Below are 19,937 nucleotides of genomic sequence, written 5' to 3'. Positions count from 1 at the left end.
AGGCAGGGAGGAAAGGGTCGTGTGAGGGAGCCGTGGTTTAATAAGGAATTGGAATCCCTTGTTAAAGGGAAGAGGGTGGCCTATGTAAAGATGAGGCGTGAAGGTTCAATTGGGGTGATTGAGAGTTATAAGGTAGCCAGGAAGGACCTGAAGAGAGAGCTAAGAGCAGCAAGGAGGGGACATGAAAGGTCCTTAGTTGGTAGGATTAGGGAAAACCCTAAGGCTTTCTATAGATATGTCAAGAATAAAAGAATGACTAGGGTAGGAATAGGTCCAGTCAAGGATAGTAGTGGGAAGTTGCGTGTGGAGGCTGAAGAGATTGGGGAGACACTGAATGAATACTTTTCGTCAGTATTCACTCAGGAACAGGACATTGTTGCCGATGTGAATACTGAGTCACAATTAAGTAGAATGAATGGCTTTGAGGTATGTAGGGAAGAGGTGTTGGAAATTCTGGAAAGGTTGAAAATAGATAAGTCCCCTGGGCCTGATGGCATTTATCCTAGGATTCTCTGGGAAGCAAGGGAGGAGATTGCAGAGCCATTGGCCTTGATTTTTATGTCCTCGTTGTCTACAGGAGTAGTGCCAGAAGATTGGAGGCTAGCAAATGTGGTTCCCTTGTTCAAGAAGGGGAGTAGGGATAACCCTAGTAACTATAGGCCGGTGAGTCTCACTTCTGTTGTAGGCAAAGTCTTAGAGAGAATTGTAAGGGATAGGATTTATGAACATCTGGATAGGAATAATGTGATCAAGGATAGACAGCATGGTTTTGTGAAGGGCAGGTCGTGCCTCACAAACCTTATTGAATTCTTTGAGAAGGTGACTCAGGAGGTGGACGAGGGGAAAGCGGTAGATGTGGTGTATATGGATTTTAGTAAGGCGTTTGATAAGGTTCCCCATGGTAGGCTACTTCAAAAAATACGGAGGTATGGTATTGAGGGTGAGTTGGAGGTTTGGATTAGGAATTGACTGGCTGGAAGAAGACAGAGGGTAGTAGTTGATGGTAAAGGTTCATCTTGGAGTGCCGTTACTAGCGGTGTTCCGCAAGGATCTGTTTTGGGACCATTGCTGTTTGTCATATTTATAAATGACCTGGAGGAGAGGCTAGAAGGTTGGGTGAGCAAGTTTGCAGATGATACGAAAATCGGAGGAGTTGTTGACAGTGAGGAAGGATGTGGCAGGTTACAACGGGATATAGATAAGCTGCAGAACTGGGCAGAAAGGTGGCAAATGGAGTTCAATGTAGGTAAGTATGAGGTGATTCACTTTGGTAAGAGTAACAAAAAGATGGGGTACTGGGCTAATGGTCAGATACTTGGTAGTGTGGATGAGCAGAGGGATCTTGGTGTCCATGTACACAGATCCCTGAAAGTTGCCACCCAGGTAAATAGTGCGGTGAAGAAGGCATATGGCGTACTGGCTTTTATTGGTAGAGGAATTGAGTTCCGGAGTCCTGAGATCATGTTGCAGTTGTATAAGACTCTGGTGCGGCCGCACCTGGAGTATTGTGTGCAGTTTTGGTCGCCATACTATAGGAAGAATGTGGAGGCACTGGAACGGGTGCAGAGGAGGTTTACCAGGATGTTGCCTGGTATGGTAGGAAGATCGTATGAGGAAAGGCTGAGGCACCTGGGCTTGTTTTCATTGGAGAAAAGAAGGTTTAGGGGTGACTTGATAGAGGTGTACAAGATGATTAGGTGTTTAGATAGGGTTGACCGTGAGAACCTTTTTCCAAGTATGGAGTCAGCTATTACGAGGGGGCATAGCTTTAAATTAAGGGGTGGTAGGTATAGGACAGATGTTAGGGGTAGGTTCTTCACTCAGCGAGTCGTGAGTTCATGGAATGCCCTGCCAGTAGCAGTGGTGGACTCTCCCTTTTTATGGGCATTTAAGCGGACATTGGATAGGCATATGGAGGATAGTGGGATAGTGTAGGTTAGGTGGGCTTGGATCGGCGCAACATCGAGGGCCAAAGGGCCTGTACTGCGCTGTATTCTTCTATGTTCTATGTTCTATGTTCTATCATTTGTTATTGTTGATAAAAGAGTCTTCAGTATGAAAAATAGAAGTAAGAAGCCCATTACACAATGGTTTGTCTTCAGATCATACATGTTACCAACAAAAGCCTTTTTTAGCCATAAAGGTGCATTACAGTACTAAATGTTCCATCAGTACTAAATGTAGCTGCCATATCTTGATATCTTAAAGTCAAGATTGCTTGAGCTGTCTCCCTTCTGCTCGTTAATATGTCTCTTTAGAAATGTTTAGAACCTGTCTCTTACAGTGCTCATATGTTTTGAGTTTCTTAATAATAAATAGATAGAGGATTTGTTTCTCAATAAGATATTGGCATTCCCAAGACTCTTAATTGGGTAGATACCCCTTTCTTAAAAGCTGTACAAACTGTGAGTGGGTATAGTTCCTGATGGTTTGTGGACAATGAACTAACTTTGTAAATGGTTTGGCTCCTACTGCTATCATTGATAAAGTACAGCTTTAGTAATTCCATTTTAAGAGACGCGTTGTAGTTACCGGTAATCATCTTGCAGCTGAACATTTTGGAATGATGCCAGTCAAACTGTAAGGTATGAAGTAAATATAGGATGTGCATGCAATGTCGTAATCATGCAATTTTTGAATGTTCAGAGGAAAATGTTTCCTGTTTTAAAATATGAACTTAAAACCCAGTTTGTGAATGCTGAGAAAATATTTAATTGGCAGTGATTTTTTCCATAAAATTGCCTGCAATCTAATTTGATTCAATTATATAAGTGATGATGGAATTGACTTTAACCGACCAAAATTGGCCGTAACTAGGCTATAAGGACTTCAGACTGGGAATGTTAGATTTACTGCCTCATTATTCTGTGTTAATAATCTGCTACAATTTTCAGAGAGGCTGATCACTGGATGGTGAAAATACTTGCCTATTTTACTCCATGGCTGCTCCCTTTAGAAAAAAATCATAGACTTTCCATTTGCATAGGATCATGATTACCGTTCTAATGTAGAACACTTCAGCGTGTGCACTTCCGTTTCACTCATGGATGATTGTGCTGAAGATGTCTTGGAAGCCAGCATTTCAAATAACTTCTGTAGGATCAGCAAGCGCTCAGGTGCTTCAAGCCTTGCAGAAATAATTCAGATGGCTGCTATCTCACAAACACGATCTCCCATCTCCTCTTCTTGCCAAACATTGCTGACATCCTAGTGACTTATTGATGTCCAAAAATGGACTACCATCACCGGTTGGGCTGCATTAGTAGCAACATTTGTTACCCTGGGCTTTTGGCTTAATTTCAATGAGATGGGGGATGGTACAAGGTGCTTGGGAGGTCTGCTCTGCCTTTGACACTAGGTTCTGGTTCAAATTATTAGGTTCCCTATGTAGTAATGTATGTTGCACTTGTCATCTATTCTTGATGCAGAAAATGGCTACTCAGAAGTTAAGATTGACGCCAATGTTTGGAATAATCCATCACTTTATTCTTCATATTCATTCTCAACTCATTGGCTCACATTTTCTATATTTCAGATGTGCTATGGGACCCCTTGGAAGCCTTGATGCACTAACTATTGCTCAGAAATTTAAAAACTCTTTGTTGGGCAATTTTCTGACATCTGGAACCCTCCAAGAAATCCCTAACTTTGAGTTTAAACTGAAGATGTCAGATGGTTTCGACTTGCTTCCCTGAATAGTTAGCAAGGAAAAGTGAGAGGAATTAAAACATAGAAACATTGACTATAGAAGCAAGAGTAGGCCAATTGCCATCTTGAGCCTGTCTTACCATTTCATATGATCATAGCTCATCACCCAGCTTTGTACCCTGTTCACATTTACTCACCATTTCACTGCACACCTGACCTCCATCTTGATCCCCTCTGGGCACTTGACTAACCCTCCTTTGCCTTGATAATATTAGATACCTAACCTCCAGCCCTACCCCAAATGTGCCCTGCCTCGGAATCTAACCGATTCCTGATGAAGGGCTTATACCCGAAACATCCCACTCCTCGGATGCTGTCTGATCTGCTGCGCTTTTCCAGCACCACATTTTCTGACTCTGATCTCCAGCATCTGCAGTCCTCACTTTCTCCTGGGAATCTAACCGTCAAGTACCCATGGATATCATACCCCAACTCCTGACCATATTCAGCACCTAAGCACCCCTTCTGACAATACATTTTCTATCAGCCACAATGTACCCCTCCATTACCCACCACAATGTCCCCTCAGACACCCACCTGCCACCCACCCCGTCACCTTTCCACCTGCTATCCTACCCTAATTGCACTCACCTGCCATATTATCCTCTCACCCATCCATCTGCCATCCTACCCATTCTAAATAGCTTACATATTTAGCTTCTCTCTTGGTCAAAAGGACTTTGGACCTTTAACACTCAGAATACCACTGTAAATAGAGGTCTTGCAAACTGATTCAGGGTTGTTTGGGAGGTTCCATGAACAAGTCTGCTCTGTTTTCCAAAGAGGCCTGGATCACAAGTTGAGGACAGAAACTGAGGCCAATGCAGGATAAGTTGAAAGGAATGGGTTGTGAAACGAGCTGTGAACTATTCCCCAGAAGATTCAGAATATTGCCTCCCAACAAGCCAGCATGCCTAGTCATTGAATCTTGCTGCTGCCTTTTGAAATCTGATTAACAAAATGACATTACTAAAGGATAATTATTCCTCAGACAAAATTGCCTTGTCAAAGAATTTGGGAGGTAATTTTCAAAGATACATGCAGTTAGCCCACTCTTGTTGAGGAAGATATTATGAAGAGAATACAAACTTAATAGTAAGAGCTAACCTAATGAAAATAAAATGTAAAGACTTTGACCATTTTGACACTAGGTTCTGGTTCAAAGTGAATACTAGAGTTCTGTATGTGACAGAAGTACTGATCAATAGTTCACGCTCTAATGTTTGATCACAGTTTGTTATGTCCCCCTAATAAGTAACGTATGTTGCACTTGTGTTCTGTTCTTGATACAGAAAATGTTCTGAGGGTTGGGTTTTCAACTACTTCACATTTTGATGTGACATTCCGATCTAGCGTAAAAAAAAGTACATGTTTTCTGATCTTGCAGCAAGGTCTTAGTTACAATCTCCAGTAATTTGAGTGTCATTATGAGAAAAAAAAAATCAATTGATGCATTTATTCAGGCAATTAGATATTCTGTGGTTAGAGAAAGAAAATCCTCATCCATTTCAGCATGGAGGGTCGAAAGAAAACCTGTTAAAATCACTTGTTGGAATGGGGGGGAAGGTTATTTTGTACAATGTGTGATTAATAGCTACCAATATGATCTTACCGTATTTTGACATTGGGAAAACAATGTTAGTATGAAAGCCACCTGCACTATGCACATATCAGTGATAGATTGTCAACCTAAATTGAAATCTAAGTCGCTGTATGAATTTGGCTCATTCAGATTTGGAAAGCTTTCGTTGAAAACAAATAACAGCTGCACACATCTGCCTTAAGCGATTTTGCTATTATTTTCCCAGTATTCCTATATGATATGACATTTTATCAAGACCAAGCCAGAAATGTGTATGCTTCCCCACTTGCTGAGCCTCTATTGGCAGTCACTGGAATGTGTTGACAGGTGAGTGGATCGTGCTTTGTGTTTATCTTGTGTTATTTGTATTATTTTGTATCTCTGGTCCACATAGATGAAGTTGTGTTGTTCTGTATATTTTAAATCACTTAGTTTCATATCAACCTGCTGAATTGAGCAGCTACATATGGAATGAAGGTTTTGGCATTTGTTTTTTTTAATTGGTCCAATTAATTTTATGTGTTGCATCTTTATGTTTATGAAGGGTGGTCAAGCATAAGTATCATTTGATAAAATATAACATCGCGTTACAATTCCAAAAAGCACCCCAACTACAAGTTCTCTGCATTTTATCAGAAACCAATTTGAAGCACTGGGCTGGGTGAGGCCATGTTAGCCTGAAAAAATTCAAAAATGGTGGAAAGAAGCATGAGGTCACCTTGAACCCTGTTTATTGTAGTTTTTAAGTATTATTGGACAAAAATTTCTGTTGTCAAAGCTCTTCATCTTGCACTCATCAGGACATTTCGCAAGGACCCAAATTCAAGGAATAACCAAAATTTGTCAGGCATAAATGGAGAGTGATGATTCGTTGGTCAGTGGACACTGATTGGAAGAGGCATTGCAATGGAGATTATTTCAATTAATGCTGATTGGCTCTAATTGGTCAGGGCATTGCCCTGAGAAATGAACCAGTGAATGGCTGTCAGCAGCATTCATGTTCTGTACAATTGTATCACAATTGGTTTGTATTTTTTATATCTCAGATCTACACCCAGATGGCTTAGACGCTTATCTATTTGTAACAGAGAGGTAGACCAGGTGTGGACCACAAAGCAGGCAGTCAGTATCACCATGAGGCACTGGTGAGTTGATGGCCTACAGGTAGTTATAGATAGATCTAGGTTTATTGGAGCTGATTGGCTTTAGTTCTTGACCTACTGTTGAGAACCAAGTGTCACTACGTACTGAGGTTCTACCTGTCCCTGGTGTTGCAAAGGATGGGCCTGGCCCTGCTGCCGCGGAATGCTCCGAGTAGTTGGACCGTTCTGTATCACCTGTCCTTCGGGGAGAAGTTTATGAAGAAAAACACCTTTGACCACAAGTCCATCAGGAAGTGGTCAGCACGTAGTGTCCTTGAGACCCTTCGGGAAAAGGAGAGGGTGGATCCTATCGAGCGGTTCCCTGAGCAGACGTCAAAGCCATTTGGCAGAATGCCTCATCGCTAGAACTTTCCAACAAGCACTAAGCTTGGCTTGTGGTGAGAAGGGCTCTGCCTGTGAGATCCTTTATGCACGCCCAGACTCTCAGCCAAACCGTACGGTGCCCTCAAAGTGGCTGCAGGGGGGACGAGACTGTCACACACCTCCTTCTGGAATGTGCCTATGCAGAAGATGTCTGGAGAGGAATGCAGTGGTGTTGTCGAGGTTTGTCCCGAGCAGCGCCGTGACGCGGGACTCCGTGCTCTACGGCCTGTTCCCCGGGACGCACACCGAGACGAACATCAACTGTGCCTGGAGGATCAACTCGGTGACAGACGCTCTTTGGTCTGTCCGAAACCTGTTGATCTTCCAGCTGAAGGAGTTGACCCTGACTGAGTGTTGCAGACTGGCACATTCCAAGGTCTAGGACTACGTGTTGAGGGACATGCTGAAGCTTGGGGCAGCTGCTGCCAGGGCGTGGTGGGGAAAGACCTCCGTGTAACATCTGCCTGCCTAAGAAGAACAGAGGAGAAAGTGAGGTCTGCAGATGCTGGAGATCAGAGCTGGAAATGTGTTGCTGGAAAAGCGCAGCAGGTCAGGCAGCATCCAGGGAACAGGAGAATCGACGTTTCGGGCATAAGCCCTTCTTCCTGAAGAAGGGCTTATGCCCGAAACGTCGATTCTCCTGTTCCCTGGATGCTGCCTGACCTGCTGCGCTTTTCCAGCAACACATTTCCAGCTAAGAAGAACAGAGGGCCCACGCAGTCATTTGGGCTCCGCTGACGCCTCAGCTAAATATATGGATATATGATTGATAAATGTACAGACCTAAGACCATAAGACATAGGAGTGGAAGTAAGGCCATTCGGCCCATCGAGTCCACTCTGCTATTCAATCATGGCTGATGGGCATTTCAACTCCACTTACCTGCATTCTCCCCGTAGCCCTTAATTTCTTGTGACATCAAGAATTTATCAATCTCTGCCTTGAAGACATTGAGGTGTGGGAACCAAAACTGGACACAGTACTCCAAATGGGGCCTAACCAGAGCTTTATAAAGTCTCAGTAGCACAACGGTGCTTTTATATTCCAACCCTCTTGAGATAAATGACCTGTGTATATGAATGATAAATTCTGATCTCTGTATGCAAATGTTGACGTATGTATGGCATGACCAACTGTACAGACCATCAAATTATTTTATGAATAAAGTATATTTTTGAAATAAAAACAAAGTTGAGAAGTGAGTTAGCTATTTGATGAGTCTCTGGCAAATGGTTAAGATTGCTTCTATTCTTAAATTTTAACCTAATGTGAAGAAAAAGTAATTTTACTAAAATATTTTAAAGAGCAGCATTAACAAATTAATAATACAATTTGAACTCATTAAGGATGACAATCAGGTGATTTGTTAAGACTGCAGTATTTGAAATCTCTGGCATGCTATTGTGATCTGGGGTTAACCTGTGTGAGGGCTGGCAGCTTTAGCTCACAATGTATGAGCAGGATGTTGGATCACTGATGTCAGGGTGGAGGAACGTTACTTAGATGCGGTCGCACCATTTTGAACAGGGTCTTGTTTGAGGTTCTCTCAGCCTGCTTGGATGAGTGCAGAAACGGAAGGGTCAACGTGCAAACTAACTGTAACGCCATTGTATGGGAAGCGATTCAAGTGGGAGATGCAACAATGTAGTCATAATAGTAGGTTGTCTTGTGAGGAGGGTTGACACCATTCTCTGCAGAAAAGAACTAGCATTCTGAAAGCTGTGTTGTCTGCACAGTGTCAGGATTTGGGCCATCTGCTCAGGGCTGGAAAAGAACTTGCAATGACTGGCGAAGGATCAACTTGTCAAGACTTTGAATTTTTCTGTACTTTTAGTAGTGGGCTGAAAAACAAATTGAAGCACAATGTGAATACTGTTTACACAACTGCTTGGCCATGTTGTTGTGGAAGCCTAGTTTACAAATGGCCCCTGGGAAGTGATTGGTGAGTGGACACCAGTCCACAGACCAGTGGCAAAGGCCTTCTGTCTGCCAGCAACTATGTAATTGGTTTCCAGGTAGCAGAACAGCTTGAGGGCAGGCAGAACAACCTCGATTATCCAAATGACAAGGGCGGAGAGTATTTTATTTGGATAATCAAATGTTCGGATAGCTGATTTGATGCCCGCAGGGAGCGGGTATGAGACCAGGTTGCAGTTCCCCAAGTGGCCGGTAGTGTCACGCGTTCCTCTTGCTACAGGCATGACCTAGGACCCTGGAGAAGGAAGGTTGAGAGGCAGTGTTCTGGCCACCACAATAATCATCTCAGCAAAAGCCTGTGGATGAGGAACCACTGAAAATGAACCTTCCAGCTCAGTGAGCAAACTTACATCCAGAACCTCAACCTGAGCTACAAGTCGTCTCCAAAATCACAGACCACTGAACTGCCCATCTGCCCTCTGTTCATAACATCCATGTTTTTCTTCCTGTATTTCTCTAGTTTTGTGTGTAGCAGCAAGTTTTTATATGGATGTTAAAGTTTTAACAAGTCAAATGATATGTTGAATGTTTAGCCATGGAGTTAAAACCTACTTTTTTGTAATAGTCATCCTTGTTAAGCTCAGAAACCTGGTTCATAATTTCTATCACCCAGGATCAAAAAGATAAGTAAATTGGGGGTATTTTACATACTTTTATGAAATATATTACTTTTATGAGGACTTGAGGAATAGTAGGGCATGATTTCCAACATATAATCCCAGAGACACATGACTGGTTGTGGGCCATGCAAGTGCCAACAACATGGATAGAATTAGGAAATACATTCTGCATAGAATGTATGAGGAGTTGGACACAAAATTGACAAGCAGAATCTCAAAGATTATAATCTCTCGAATGCTATCTGAGCCACATGCAAATTTGCTCAGGGTAGACAACAGTAGAGATGAATACATAGCTCAAAGACTGGTGTAGGTTGAATGGGGTCCAGTTTGTGGGTCTTTGGAATCAGTCCGAGGGAAGGTGCATACATTAAGGTTAAGACAGTCTACTGCTGCAGCATGTTTTGGCCAGTGTTCTGATAAACTGTGTAACTAGAGAAAGAGAGGTTTCTAAACTGGAGCATGGCATATGGTATTAAATGTCCAAAAAATGTGATATATCAAAGAGTGCAGTGAAAAACATAGTCCTATGAGAAATGAGGGCAGTGTGGTAAAAATAATTTAAGAATCCACCAGTGATCCAGACTGGATGTTAAAAAGAGGACTAATAGGCAAAGGGGTACACTCTCTATTTGTGCATAACATTCATAACAAATTGATAGTGCACTTTCAAGTAAGTATGATGTGACAACCATTATAGTGACGACTTCAGAATGACAAGACTTGATCCTACATGTTGAGGAGTATATGACGATCAAGTAAAAGAAGAAAGGGGAGACATTGCAATGTTAATTAAGTTAAGAATCACACAACACCAGTCCAACAACTTTATTTGGAAGCACTAGCTTTTGGAGTGCCGCTCCTTGATCAGGTGGTTGTGGAGTATAAGATCATAAGACACAGAATTTATAGCAAAAGATTACAGGGACATACGGTTACATATTGAACAAACCTGGATTGTTACATCTTTCATCTTTTATAATAGGCTGTAGGTTTCATATTATTAATATGTTAATCCCACAACTTCTTTTAAGACACCTTCTTGGGATAACTTAGGGTTTTATTACAAAAGGTGACATCTCAGCTCAGACAATGTATTAAACGTTTGAGGTTAGAGTCTGGCTGGATCCTAATCTTGAGTCAGAATGGTTCTATTTCCAAAGTGGAATCTATAAAATATTACGTGTATTGACTGCCAGCAGGTTCTGTGTTTTTTGAGGAAAATCGAATGTATCTGCAAATACGAATTCACCCCATAGAGACTTAAGTGTGTGTGCGTGCATGAGAGAGAGAAAGAGAGAGAGACTTATATTCCATCACACCCATGCACACACTTTATCAACCTTTCAAACACACAAACACACTCTCTCACATGCACTCACACTCACATGCACACACGCACATGCCCACGTGCGCGCTCTCTCTTTCTCTCATGTATGCACATACACATGTAAATCTTTGGGGTGAATTTGTATTTGCAGACTTATATTTGCAGATACATTTTATTTTGCTCAAAAAATGTACAATCTGCAGGCAGTCAATGGAGGCAGTCAATCCATGTAATATTTTATAAATTCCACTTTGGAAACAGAACCATTCTGACTCAAGATTGGGATAAGACAGACTCCAACCTCACAACTTCAATGCATTGTCCGAGCTGAGATGTCACCTTTTGTTATAAAACCTTATATTATCTCAAGAAGGTGACTTAAAAGAAGTTCTGGGATTGACATATTAATGAACTGAAACCTCTAACTCATTTCTAAAAGATGAAAGACTTAACAATCCAGGTTTGTTCAATATATCACTGTGTAACACTGTAATCTTTTGCTATAAATTCTGTGTCTTATGATCTTATTCTCCACAACCACCTGATGAAGGAGCAGCACACTGAAAGCGAGTGCTTCCAAATAAACCTGTTGGACTATAAACTGGCATTGTATGATTTTTTATTTTGTCCATCTAGTCCAACGTCATCTCCGCCACATCCTAATGTTAATTAAGGGTGACCTTTGAGCAATCTGTCAAGATGATCTTGTATCATGATGTGGAAAAGATTTGAGCATAGTTAAGGAATAGTAGGAAAAAGAAGTCACTAGTGGAAGTGTTCTACAGGCTCCCTATTACTAACCATAATTTTAGATAAGACATTTAAAAGCAGTAGTGGGTACTTGTGATTAAGTGATGGCAGTAATCATGGGTGATCTTGACCTGGGACAATAAGATGGGAAGTTCATAGAATGCTTAGATTCTGAGACCAGCATGTTTTGGAACTAATCAGAGGGCAGATTATACTAAAGTAAGTATTGTGTAACGTGCCAGAACTAATTAACGTTCTCAGAGCAGAGCTATCACTTGGTAGCAGTGAAAACAGTATGATTGAATTTTAACATTTAATTTGAAATGGAGAAGATTGGGTCGAAGATTATATTTTAAATGAAATAAAGGCCATTATTTGGGCAATAAAGCTGAGCTAGCTATAGACACAGAGTAAGATCTCTAAGAGGATATTTCAAAGTACTCAGATATTGCTACGATAAAGAAAATTAATGGAATCTTGCCAGGCTCTATGTGATACGGACTATGGCGAGACCAGTGATTAGAATCTACTGAGATGTTTGGTGAAGCCCATCCTGATATCAAGACCATGTCACTACATCTTTCTCTTTTCATGCAACATGGCTGCAGCAAATTCCCAATTAGCACTTATTACTCCTTGTTAATGCTCAGGTTGCAAGCATGCCATACAAACTATCCATCAGGTACACTTAACATAGGGTTGTTGACTTGCTCACTGAACTGGTAAATTTGTTTGCATACGTTTAATCACCATGCTAGGTCACAGCATCAGTATGCCTCTAGTGAAGTGTTGGTGTTCTGTCCTGCTTGCTAGTTATGTGTCCCTGTTTGCTGAGGTATGTGATATCATTTCTGATTTTGTTCCTTAGTGGTTGGTACATGGGGTCTAACTCCACATGTTTGTTGATGGAGTTCCAGATTGAGTGCCAGGTCTCCAGTATTCCCATGCATGTCTTTGTTTGCCTTGTCCGAGGATAGACACGTTCTCCCAGTTGAGTTGGTGTCCTTCTTTGTTTGTGTGTATGGACACAAGTGATATTTGGTCATGTTTCTTGGTGGTTAATTGTTGTTTGTGTACCCTGATGCTTAGTTTTCTTCCATTTTGCCCTAAGTAATGTTTGTGGTAGTCTTTAGATGGTATTTTGTATATAACATTGTTAGTTGTGGATCTGAGACCCCTTATACTTATCAGTGTGGTTGTTGATTTGTGGGCTTTCATCATATATAGGGTTCAGAGAGGTCTGGTGCTCATTTGAGATGTCCTTGATGTGTGGCAGTGTGACCAGTGTATCTGGAAGTATTGTGTCTTTCTGTTGCGGTCTGTTGTATAGGTATTGGCGGACTATGCTTTTTGGGTAACTGTTGTTTTTGAAGACGCCGTATTGGCATCCTTCTTTGGCTTTGCTCAGCCCCGTGGTGCTAAAGTGTGTGTTGACTCGCTTGAACAACATTCTGATGCAGCTCTGTTTATGGGTGTTGGAATGGTTGTTGTTGTTGTAGTTGAGTACTTGGTCTGTGTGGGTGGGCTTCCTGTCTGGTCTGGAGCTCCCCAATGGCCTTGCGTTTGATCATTACATTCAGGAAGGAAAGTCGGTTGTTGTTCTCTTCCTCCTTGGTGAATTTTATGCCAGTGCAGATATTGTTTATAAGTTGATGGATTTCTTCCAGTTGAGCACATTTGGTAGTGCCAAAGGTGTCATCCACATGAAGGATCCAAGTTTAGACTGGACAGTGAGAAGGGCTGTCCATTCTATCTTTGCATTTCAGCTTCTGCCATTAATCCTGATACCGGTGATCCCACTGGTGGTCCGTTGTTCTCAAAAACTTCAAACGTTCAACATGGATTTGAAAGTTATCAAAAAGAAGGTAGTTGTGCTTTCACGGCTGCTGTGGAAGACATCACCAAGTTTCATCCCCACCATGCTGTGTATTCCTCCAGATGGCTGAGACTGCTTTAACCTGTATGCAAATCTCAGACTAGCCAGGCAGAGTCTGGTGACAAAGCCTCCACGCTGGTCCTGCCTCTGCACTGTCCCATCCAGCAGGAAATTTGGGACACAAGCAACAAAGTGAAGTGCCAATATTTGCCTGTCCACTATATCCTGGACAAATGCCTCGAGGTGTGCAGGGTTGTTCTGGACTGATTCTGCTCATGTGGGTGTAAAACAACCTTCAAGATAGCACTGGTGCCAAACATCCTGTCAATTCCCTACAGCGTCATGAGTCATTCTGAGGATGGTATTTTGTTAGATGGTGTGGGAATTGGATATGTGAGGGTTCAAATTCCAATCATTCTAAATGATTAACAAGATATTATGCTGTGCTGGGTGTTGGGGAAATAGTAGCACTCTCTTAGAGATTAAACATGGTAGTTTGAATCTTGCTGCAGCTGCAATGACAGTGAAATGGGTGAGGATGCTAAAGTAGCATTATATTTACATTTGCAAAGAAGTGCCACCCCCCATTCCACCTTTGTGCCCTCAAGCCTTTTTTGTGCATATGGCAGGATATAAATAATGTTAAAGAATTCATGGCTGGCAGTGATGGACCTGACGCACAGCAATGTTTTAAATATGGTGCCAGCATTGGAAATGCCAGAAGCTCGGGTAGTGGTGGGCATTTCTGTCACTGGGTATGCACAAAATAGTGGAGGACGTTGCCATGGTGACTTGGTGCTTAATGTTTGAAAACTGAGACTATGATTCATATGCTGAACTGACCACATTGTTGAAAATGGCTTTGGTTTCAAGAGAATTTCATAGCTGAGAGCGAGGGGGTGGGGACAATGGGGGACAGCAAGTCTGGTCTCTGGCAGGTGTCACTGGCTGAAGGGTAAGGAAATGAATCAGATCTCAGCCGATGGGTTCCAGGTGTGGAGGCAAGTTTGTTTCCAAGGATGCTTTGGTCACTAAAATAGTTATGGATATCCATTTGAACTAATGCCTTGTTTTCAAATAGTGCAGATCTGATTTCTTGAGCTTCAGGAAAGTGAACAATTAAAAGTAGTTCAGGACTCATGAGGTCAGTGTATTTATTGCATTCATTATGGGCAGGTTATTCCACTATCATATTCATCCAGTCAATTTGTTTGAACCAATCTTTGCTCGACTGAGTTCATCTCTGAAGGTCAATCTTCTATAATCCTCAATTCCCACGATATATGATCCTCTATGATCTTAGATTTTCTTTTCCCCCTGTCCTTGATTCCTGTGATATTTGTTTTTAATAAAGCAGGGTGAGATTACAGTCAACTTCTTTGACTGCTTCTAAAAGAAATGAATAAGTTCATTTTTCTGTGATTCAAAACAAGAATGAAATTATGCAACGTGGAGACATTTAATATATGAAGTCATTATTCCTCCGAGGAACAGAGTGGATGGTGTGGAAAACAATTGCTACACAAGTAATGGAAGGAAAAATGTGTATTATGACAGCAGCCCTTTTAATTTAAACCTTGAAATACATTTGAATATAGAAGGCCAAAGCTTGAAGTCTAGGTATTTAGTTGGAGTGTTTAAAGACCTTGTTCTAATATTATTTTTTGTGTTTCCCCACGACATGAAGGAAAGCATTGAAGCAGTTCTGTGTAATTGCTTTCTTGTCCAATTGTGATGGTGAATTCTAACACTGACTCATTCATGAAAATTGATGTGAACGCCACTGTCTCTCTGACTGTAAGTTTCTTATTTTATCTACAAAATTTCGAAGTACTTGACAGAGGAAGATGGCTAAAACATGTAAACAATTCTGACCAGCTGTCCTCATACAATTGCTTAAAGCTGCCAATATTATGCTCCACTGAGGTCACCCAATTCCTACTGTTTCGAAGCAGGCCTGGGAGAATGATTGCTGGCTGTCTCATTGCTGAAAGAACAATGAAGCATGATCAGGACAGAGTAAGAAAGAAATCTTGGCAAAATTCAAATGCCATAAGAATTTTTAAATAACTCATATTTAGATTAATTTAATTTTAAAATTACTTGCCAGAGTTCATTGCCCTCAGTTCTAGATTTATACTTGTTTTGGATCTTGTACAATGAAGTTATCCTGTTTTGTATTACAATCGACTGTGATTGAATTCAAAAGTACTACAGGGTTACAGTGAAAAACATTATTGTTTTATTTAGTTGCCTCCCTGACATTGAAATCACTGCCTCCAATAAAGACTGAATCCCTTCCTCAACCATTCAATGTTAGATTTGCCTGGCATTAAACCTCACCACCCCTGACTCCACCAAACTGCCCCTACCTCCATGATGGGACCAATGAGTGAGCAGAAAAATCCTCCAGTGCAGTTTGACCTTGGTGTGAACTACATTCACACTCAATAGCTACTGATGACATCCAAGTACATACAACTAGGAAGCAAGTGTGTAGTGTTTTAAATAGTCCTGTCTTGCCATCCTCTGTATGAAGTGTATATACTTAATCAAGTTTATTGATGTTCACTAATATGGATATGGACACACTTCTATCAACAAACCAGTCATGATCATATCTGTTTGACAGTTTCAGGCAGGTGACAATCTGGTGATTTCACACAATGCCCTGAAGTTAAATAACACAAGTTTCACATTGCCAAGGTCCTAGCAGCATGCCACTCACCTTGGCTTTGATATCGTGTTTTGTATCTGAGGTTTGCAAATGTGAGATATCAAGTTCCATGTGTGAAAACGACTTTGTTACAAAATCCGTTTCAAGAAAAAGATTACTTCAGCTCAAGTCTTCAGTTTACTTTCTGCCTCTCTTTCTCAATAACTAAAGCCAGACTAACTGGACTAACAAAGACAACACAGTGAATACTTCCACTCTCTCCTCTGTGAGTGGGGGTGAAATAAAATAACTTCCCTATTTGCTACTCTCCCTCACCTTTTTTGGTAACTTGTTATCTCTGCAAATGTCCTGTTGAAGTGCAAGGATAAACTACCATCAGAGGTACTGAGAGGGTGGTTCCTCAACTAGTGAATGAAAGATAGAGAATCAGTGTACCATCAGCCTTGTGTCATTATCAGAGTTAGTAGTTGAAAGGAAACAATGGGGCAACACGGTGGCTCAGTGATTAGCATTGCTGCCTCACAACACCAGGGTCCTGGGTTCAATTCCAGCCTTGGGTGACTGTGTGGGTTTCCTCTCACAGTCCAAAGATGTGCAGGTCAGGTAAATTGGCTAAGCTAAATTGCCCATGGTGTTAGGTGCGTTAGTCAGAGGGAAATGGGTCTTGGTGGGGTTACTCTTTGGAGAGGACTTGTTGGGCTGAAGGGCCTGTTTACACACTGTAGGGAATCTATTCTTTAAAAAAAGCTCATTGGTGTCCACAATCCAAATTTGAGCTAGAACAATGTTTCTAAGAGTCCTTTTTCTTCTCCACCCACAATGTTTCTCTTTTGTCTTGTCTCTTTTAGTGCCCACTTGCATTAAATAATTTTAATGATGCCATGAAGTTAGCTCCTCCTGTTTCTTTCTGGCTAAAAATAGTTTGATTACAATAATCATTTATTATCTTGTTACTGAGAAAACCTGAATTAGACAATGAGGTACAATTGGGCGATTCAGCAGTGTGGTCATTTGCCACATCTGTGGTAACTCCAGGAAGAGTGGGACTTGATTTCTAGTGCATTACCTCAGCAAGGTGTGACAGTAGAAGAATATACAAGAACTTGCTTCTTTTTGTAGATGACATTAACACTGTAATAATGAAAACATTCCACTGAGATTAATCAAGGACAAACCATTTTCACCTTTTTTCATAAAATTTTCCACTTTGTTTTCTGAATACTGGAACAGAACACAACATATGGTGGCTCAGTGGTTAGCACTGCTGCCTCACAGCACCAGGGTCCCCGGTTCGATTCCAGCCTTGAGTGACTGTCTGTGAGGAGTTTGCACCTTTTCCCTGTGTCTGCGTGGGTTTCCTCTGGTTTCCTCCCGCAGTCACAAAGATGTGCAGGCCAGGTAGATTGGCCATGCTAAACTATCCATAGTGATAGGCACATCATTCAGTGGGAAATGGGTCTGGGTGGGTTACTCTTAGGAGGGTCGGTGTGGACTGGTTGGGCCAAATGGCCTGTTTCCACACTGTAGGGAATCTACTCTAAATTTAATGTGCCTGCAGTTGAAATACTGAAAGCTAAAGTATCATGAAGGAAAATGTCAAAGCTTATGCGAACATTGAAAGAAACTATTTCTGCATGTTGCTATAATTACCCTTCTGCTTTACTCAAAAGATGACTGTGCAATCACCTGTACGTTTGTTATGAATTTTATGAGGAAATTATTGCATAGAGCCTTTGCAAAACCAAATACAATATATGGATGGACGCAAGTCTGCTGAAATGCAAGTTATAATTCTGTGGAATCTCTGCCCAGGAAAGAATATCATTAAAGTTTGCAGCAAGGACTATTAGCTTACCAGGCCAAGTGACAGACCATGTGAGAGGACATCTGTCCAAAAGCAGGTCAAAGGGGGCTGGTATAGATGGTGCTAGTGGCAAGCTCTTGGGAATGAATTCATAAGATCGTAATAAGACATAGGAGCAGAAATCATGCTATTTAGCCCATCGAGTCTGCTCCACCACTCAATCATGGCTGATAAGTTTCTCAAACCATTCTCCCGCTTTCTTCCTGTAACCCTTGATCCCCTTGATATTCAATTCACTAGAATGATCAACAAGTGAAGTTATACAAGACTAAACAGGGCTAACATATTAACAGATAGGAAGGTGACTGACTAAAAATGTTAATGAAATATTATCTTCTTAGCAAAAGTCTTTAAGATTCATTTAGGAAAATTTGGCTCAATTGAATATCAACTTTAATTTTTTTTCTGTTGCAAAAGTAACACAACTTTGAACTTCAAACTAAATTGCAAATGATATATGGAGTAATAACGGGTCATTCAGCTAAACCAGTGCACCTCTGCAATGAGAGTAATGTAATAACTAAGAATATTTCAGAGCAGACCATCAATGAACTGAAACAATGGATTGGCTGGTTGGTCTGATCAGGGACAGCTTTTATAATCACCTTGGTGATGGCTCATCGCATCCTCTACATTCCTGAATCACGAGGACTCAGCCCTTACTACTGTGTCTTCAGCACCAACTCTGGAAGACAAGGTGGAAGGAGGGAAGCAGTGACACACTGCTCTTTTTGTGAGGTTCTCATCAGATTCTAGTTCCCTGTGACAAGAGTCCACAGATCACTCCAAACTTCCAGACCTTTGATGTTTCTGTTCCAGGCCTGTACAATGGGGTCTTTGCTGAAAACCCGAAACAAATGATTTCCCAAGACAACCATTTAAACAGAACACATTCACCCTTGTGCATTTCTTTAGATCCTTGCAGTGCCTTTGCCTGATCTATTGCCCCTATGCAGAAGGAAGAGAAGAACTGATTTTTTTTTCTCTGCAAAATGAAGTGCAAAAGAATTAGAGATACACAAAATGAAATTTGTGGGTAGGTGATGTAGCAGTTTGCTACTCAATATTAGTTGACAGGAATTCACAAGGTGGTGACGAAGATGCTAGTGCTATTGGCGAGTCAGGGCATCCTTCTCCGAGGACAACATTTTAACATACTTGGAATCAGAATTCAGTTGACTGTTGTTGCTACTGGCAGTGTTAGTCCTATGGCACATACATGCCAGCACCAGGTGTCATTTCAGCAGATGGCACAACCCTGCCTTTAGGGACTCCCCCTTGACACAGAACTTGTGAAGACTGGTCCCCATGATCAGTGAGAGCCATATGTGCCTTTTGGCTTCAGTTGTATTTAGTGGTCAGCTTGGCACTTTTGCTTGTTGACTTCTTACTCACTGTTTGTGCTCATTTAATGTCACACCAAGCACAAAATATTATTAGTTCAGAGCTTGCAAAGATCACTAAATCATGAAGATTAGCCAGGGCTTAGTGTTTTGTTCATGCAATCAGTGCTGCAATCATTATTGCCTTAGAAACTGAAGAAGCCTCTGACTTCCTTGACGAGTCTGGTACATGCATATCTCTCTCTGTAAATGTGTGTGGTTACTCATTTGTAACTTAATTTGACCTTGCAGGTATCATTCTATTAATCCTCTCTTTCCTTTTTTTTTCTCTTTTTATGCAAAAGACTATTCATATATGGATTACAGGCAGATTCCCCAGGAAAACTTATTGTGCTACAATTGCCTTTGCAAACATAAAATGGTCGTGTCACACCTTGCACAAATACTTCTTTCACTTCATCTTGTAGATGGGATTAATAGTTATGCTAACAGCTAGACTGCATTTTAAAAAAATTATTGGGGTTGTGGGCATTGCCAGTTGAGCTAGCATTTCTTACCCATTTCTAGTTGCCCTGGAAATGATGGTGGTGGTGAGCTGTCACCTTCAACTACTGCAGTTCACGTGTTGTAGGTAGGCCCATATATCTCATCAGTGACATTAGCTAATACTAGATCACATGGAAC

This window comes from Chiloscyllium plagiosum, unplaced genomic scaffold, assembly GCF_037043375.1.
Source record: "Chiloscyllium plagiosum isolate Xiang-an unplaced genomic scaffold, Cpla_swu_hap1 HiC_scaffold_11, whole genome shotgun sequence".
In the NCBI taxonomy this organism is placed as follows: Eukaryota; Metazoa; Chordata; class Chondrichthyes; order Orectolobiformes; family Hemiscylliidae; genus Chiloscyllium; species Chiloscyllium plagiosum.
Note: the sequence above shows the minus strand (reverse complement) of the source record.